Raw genomic sequence first — 6,249 nt, 5'->3', positions numbered from 1 at the left:
CTGTCTTACTGTACTCTCCAATATCTGGGAGAAAAACAGTAGAACTATGTAGTAACAGATCAGAAAGTTAGAAAAAAAATTGATTAAAAATTGCAATAGAAGCGCGGGGCAACAATGTATATCTTATGAAAGAGTTAACTACAATAAGTAAATTTGAAAAGCAATTGTTTCAGTATCTTATATAAAAATATAAAAATAAATGTTAACAATGATAGATGTTGTTATACTATTATTAATATTATTTTTTTCTGTATTATTATTATTATTATTATTATTATTATTATTATTATTATTATTATTATTGTTTTATTCTTTTTGCAGGGTTATATATTTAAAGCATTTTCTTGCTTATTTTGTAACTTTTTCTTTATCTGCTACCATTGTATTTCTTTTGCTGATAATTGTATTGTTTATATTGGAGTAAAGTTAATTGATATTGAATTGAATTGAATATTACGATGTTCTACCTATTTAGATGGGTGGTAACTTCAGGAATATTATGCTTTCAATAATAGCTCTACGGTATTCGGTTGGGGGTGTAGGGGAATACACAGCATCTGTGTTTCCCAAGCTCGACCAACCAACCAAAATTCTAAGTGTTTATGGACATTTTTTTTTTTTGCAAAATGATATGGGGTTTTTTTTTTACAAAGTAGGAGCAAAAATGCTTTATAAGTAATAATTAATTTCATACTTTAACAATGAATTTTAGACCTTTAAAAACACGTTTTCTAACCAACCTGCAAAGATAAGTATGGTTGGAAATGAAACCTTATTAGGCCGAGGCCGGTACTGACTGACCCTGGTTGCAAAATTATACTGGGCTTTGGCAACCCAGTTGGCTTTAGCCTTGGTCTCTAAATCGAATTATGGAAGGCGCGTATGTTTAAAATTGCATTTTGTACACATCAAAAATGTTCGGTTTAATAATGATGGAGTGATGCTTTATAAACTAAGTCTCTTTATGAGGCTTAGGGAGTGGAGTTGTTTTTGGTCGTGAGAAAAATTCCTGCTGTGACAGGAATTGAACCCAGAACCTTGGGATCAGAAGGCAAGCATCTTAACCACTGAGCTATTCAATTCCACTCCTAATGTAATCTAAGTTATTTGTAGAGTATATTTATTTATTTATTTTAGAAATCTATATATACTAGCCTATTTATATTTCTTTATCATCATTATCATCATCATCGTCATCATCATCATCATCATCATCAAATAATCACCTTCATTATTAATAATTAAATCAGAATCATGTCAGAATTTATTAATTTTGTAGATATTATTGTTCTCATTCAAAAGCCACTTGATGTCCACTTGTATTGTGAGGTTTTGAGTGTGAACGTATGTATTCTGGTTCTTGAAGGTAGAGCCCTGATATTCGAAGACAGCCACCTTAATCGTCATTGTAGGCTACAAGTTCACTCTCGGTAGCTGGCTAGATGAATATTCCGACGGAGAGTATAAGCGCTCAACAATTCTGAATAAAAAAAAAACAGCCTTTAAGACAAGACTTAAATTGGGTCGTTATAGGATGGTATGAAAGTCTAACAGAATAAAAAAAAATTACATAAGATTATGAGACTTATAAAATTATTTAAAAAGATCTAGCTAGCCAAAGTCAATTACATAACAAGTATGCTCTTTGTAAATTAAATAAGATTGCATCATTCTCACGCAATAAATCAGGCAGGCTTCACTCTTTATAAGGTGCAACTCAAATAACTCTTGGAACTCCTTTATTCAAAACTCATTTGTATTATATAATAAAGCATTTAACAGATAACATATATTTTAGGCCTATACCATCTCACTTTCAATTACACTTAAGCCTCTGAATTGCTATATTTATCTTGTCTTTTTTATACATTTATCCTAAAATATGCCCCTGCCAATTGTGTCTTTTGAATATGTTTGTAGTTTAGTTAGCATTTTATGGTAAGTACAGTAGTTTAAGTTCCATCATTTATATTGTAATATGTCTTGATAATTGTCTTATGCATCTTATTATGTGTGGTAGTTTAAGATTTTATTTGTTCTGTTGAAGCATCTGGAAACCAAATTTCATGTAATCTATGTTATGCACGTTGACAATTAAATATATCTTGTATCTTGTATAATACAACCATTTGTGCTTAATGTCAACTTGGGTGTATGCCGCATAAAGCTGATTTTAAAGGAGAAGGAAGAATCGACGATAATTGTGGCAGAAAAAGAAGATATTCATTATTCATATTGTATATATTATAGCTTTGTGTAAAACCTCTATGCTCTTGTAATGGATAAACAGTACGCGCTTCATGTGAATTTCACCTTTTAGGAGTACCTTTTTAAAGATAGGATGCTTGCCGTAATTCTCCATCTGCTCCCTTCATAAGATATTTAGCTCGAAGTCTAATTAAAATTAGGTATTATAGTATATAAAAATAATATATCGCTCCAATTATGTATCGAGAACTATGTGCCGAAAGTTATTACAGATTTCTAAAAAAAAACACCAAAACCGTAGAAATCAATTATTTTGATGCCGTAGTCTGCTACGCAGTGGCCTCACATGAAAGCATGTTCGCATTTAAGATGTTTCCCAGGTAGCTATGAACATGGTATGAACGATATGAACCGTCCAATGAGATGATATCGCGAATATCAAGGGATTTCGTTTGTAATTATTACTCATTAAGACAAGTTTTGCAAAGGTCCTCGTCTGAGCGAGTATCTCGTGATAACCATTTTAAGTCTGCGCCTGACACAGTAGTCTCTTACAGTAAGCCTAGCGTTATTTAAATGAAGTTGTATGCGCTGCCTAGAAACCAATCTCTGATATCAGATTGGAAGCAAATGATTTCTAAACTCGTTTGCACATGCTTGGTGGAATAGCGCTGTTTTCGATTAAAAAAAAAGACTAAAAAAACAATGACAACGAACCTTTTCTGTCATAATTTGAAATTGTCTTTATTGCACGTGAAAATGAAACCTTGGAGGGAGCATCAACTAACAGGGTTGATGTCGGAAACTTTCGAATAAAATAACACTAGTTAGGCCTATATTCTGACCGACTGGGGGCCAAGTAGAATTAGAGCCATATCCCATCGTCGGACATAAAATTATATAATCCAACATAGGCCTACGAGAAATATAAAATTGGACCCCTTCTGGATTTGGACCCGACACCCTCCAATACCACTAGATCCACGGCGCTGTCTATTGGGGTGGGAGCCATTCTATCGATGTAAAGATGATACAATACGAAAGAGGGTAAAAAAAAATCAAATTCGATCCCCGAGAAAAATGATAATTTATCGAAAATCTATAGATGATAACATGGATCGAGTTTTATTACAAAGTGCGACAGAGTTTATTACAAAGTGTGACTGCTCATTTTATTACAAAGTGTGACAGACAATTATTACAAAGTGCGACAGCTCAGTTATTACAAAGTGCGACAGACTTTATTACAAAGTGCGACGCAACACACGTGATTTGTCAAAAACCAATCAGAAAACGATTTGTTTCTGCATTCGTCGTCCGTTCAACCCACTCTTTTACACTTCAACAACATTGGCCAATCTGAATTAATTTAACATTACACTTGGACAACATATTGGCCACCAATCTGAATTAATTTAACATTACGCTTGAACAAAATGGCCTATTATTTGGCCAATCTGAATAGACCGAATCGGGGACTCCAGCTAATACTGGTCACGTGACATTATAGTGGGTACAAAATATAAACATACCGTACTCGCGCGATCAAGCGCCCGGGCGCTTAAAATATTTTTTTGCACTTTTTGAGGGGCGCTTATTCAAACGGGGCGTTTATTCGAACGGGGCGCTTATGAAAACAGAGTGGAAATTGATGGGCGCTTATGGAAATAGATGAAAATCGAGGGGTTCTATGAGAACTTATTAAATTCAAGAGGCACTTTTTGAATGAAAAACGATTATATATGGACATCAGGAAACCGCAAATTACGAATGGTGGTGCGGCGGAAAAGATAATCGTCCAGCGAGCATGCTTGCCATTTATTTATTTATTTATTCAACCATATTTCGAGAGGGTGACCCATTCAGCGTGAGCTGATTTTAAGGGGCCCTCGACAATACAAGAACATATTTACAAAAAACAAACATAACAAGTTAAAAGATTATTTACAAAAAAATTTCATGACAAGAATGTTGTGAGTACAGTATTAGGCATACATAACAGCAGAATAGCAGATGAAATTAGTGGTGGTGGTTAGCTTGTTGGCCATATTCGGCCGATTGAGATTACCTGGATGTCAATAATTTTGTTTAGGTGGCCAATGGTATACGAGCTTTGCTCTTTTGTTGGTTATCCTTCCTTTGATCAATATATGAAAATGTTAAGTTTTTGGAAAATAAACTGAAACTGAAACTGAAACTGATCATTGCAGGTTTTCTTGAAAACTCAGATAAGATTGTGTTAAAGGTGCAAATTGTCGGAAAAGCAGTAGAACTAGGCTATAGACAAAATATAAGAAGATGAAAGTTGGAAATATACTGTCTGTCCATGGAGCTCTCATCTGTCCAAGATAAATATCCTCATTTTTATATTATCTACAGGAATGTGATTCCACTCCACACCTCAAATCATGCCAACATCCACAGTCACAGGATTGAATGAGGGGGCGTTTGTTCAAATTAGAAGGGGGAGCTTATTCAAACGCGGCGCTTAAGAAAATTTTCACGTTAGGAGGGGCGCTTATTCGAGACTCACTGGAGCAATATGCACGTCGTGATTCGTTAAGGTACCGTACCTTTCCTTGAAAAATTTCCAAGCTTTATTCCCACTATCCATTGGAGCCATACCAAACCAAACTGATAAGTATTTGAAAATTTAATTTTGGAATACTTCTAAGTAATTTACCAAATTATAACTCGCATTCCAAACAACATTTGCAACATATATGATGTGACTTACATCAACAAAGCGAAGCCATTTTCAATGCAATGTCTTCTCGCAATGTAAACAAACCCTAATACCCACTATAAGTCACGTGACCCGAGCCGCCGATTCGGTTTATTACTTTAACATTACACTTGAACAGCATTGGCATATCTGAATTACATTAACATTACACTTCAACAGCATTGGCCAATCTGAATTACTTAACATTACACTTCAACAGCATTGGCCAATCTGAATTACATTAACATTACACTTAAACAACATTGGCCAACCTGAATTACTTTAACAATACACTTTAACAGTATTGGCCAATCTGAATTACTTTAAAATTACACCTCGAAAACATTGGCCAACCTGATTACTTAAAATTGTGTTTCTAAAGAAAATGTCTGAAATGCAGATGCTCGTTATGCTGCACTCTACGTTTTACTTTGTGGTCCATACAGAAATAAGGCTAATTCTACATAAGCCATGGTTTTCGTAATTTACCATAAATTTGTCTCCGATTTAGGTACGCCCCGTAAGTAGGGCAATGGCCCATCAGTAATCTATACAATCTAATTCGAAGTTTTTCATAAAATCAGTAATTATGTTAGTGGTAGCTTTTCGCATGATCTGTATGTTAGGAATTAGCTTGAAAGTGCAGCGCGAGAAACCTGTCTCATGCCAGAAGACATGATGGCGGCAACGACGACCGTGGCGCACTACCATTAAATGGACCGATTTAATAATATTGTTTTAATTTAAATGATTAATCTATGCACGGTACTTTAAAAGTAGAATTCATAAATATTAGTCTATTTTATGAAGCGCTTCTCATCTTAGGGTACAATACAAAGCATTTTTAAATGCAGACCTATATAATAATAATTGGTACATAATGTTACTGTATTACTGTATTGATATCAGGCCTAATATTTATTAGTTCATCAACATTATTATCATCGCCATCATTATAATTACAAATACTAAAACAAAACATTATGGCATTACATAACTTCAGTAAATGTTCCAGTTAACAATGCATTGGATCAAAACAGTCTACCTTTTCCTCTAGCGCCACCACAATAATTCGGCTTGGAATCACCCTAACATTTTATGTCAAACGTTGCAACCTTGAACAGTTGCTATTAAAACAATTTATTGTTGTTCCCGTTTATGCTATTGTTCATATGGCTCAAGCTATAGGCCTATAATTCAAAATGAACAGCAGCTTGTATGGTTTCAATGTACAATGTGATTGGCATTTAGTCCTATGTTAAGACTAATTTATGTATATATATATATATATATATATATATATATTTTATATATAT

The 6,249-nt window shown here is 34.1% G+C and overlaps 1 protein-coding gene across 3 annotated transcripts in view; it reads left to right on the top strand.

Annotated features, from left to right (window-relative positions):
• LOC117102912 (nephrocan-like) overlaps positions 1 to 6,249 on the top strand; it is a 60,656-nt gene that overhangs the window by 21,788 nt on the left and 32,619 nt on the right. The window lies entirely within an intron of this gene.

Source organism: Anneissia japonica, unplaced genomic scaffold (assembly GCF_011630105.1).
Source record: "Anneissia japonica isolate Jap-2015-1 unplaced genomic scaffold, ASM1163010v1 scaffold285010_len649756_cov215, whole genome shotgun sequence".
Taxonomy (NCBI): domain Eukaryota; kingdom Metazoa; phylum Echinodermata; class Crinoidea; order Comatulida; family Comatulidae; genus Anneissia; species Anneissia japonica.
This window is presented reverse-complemented; position numbering and strand designations above follow the sequence as displayed.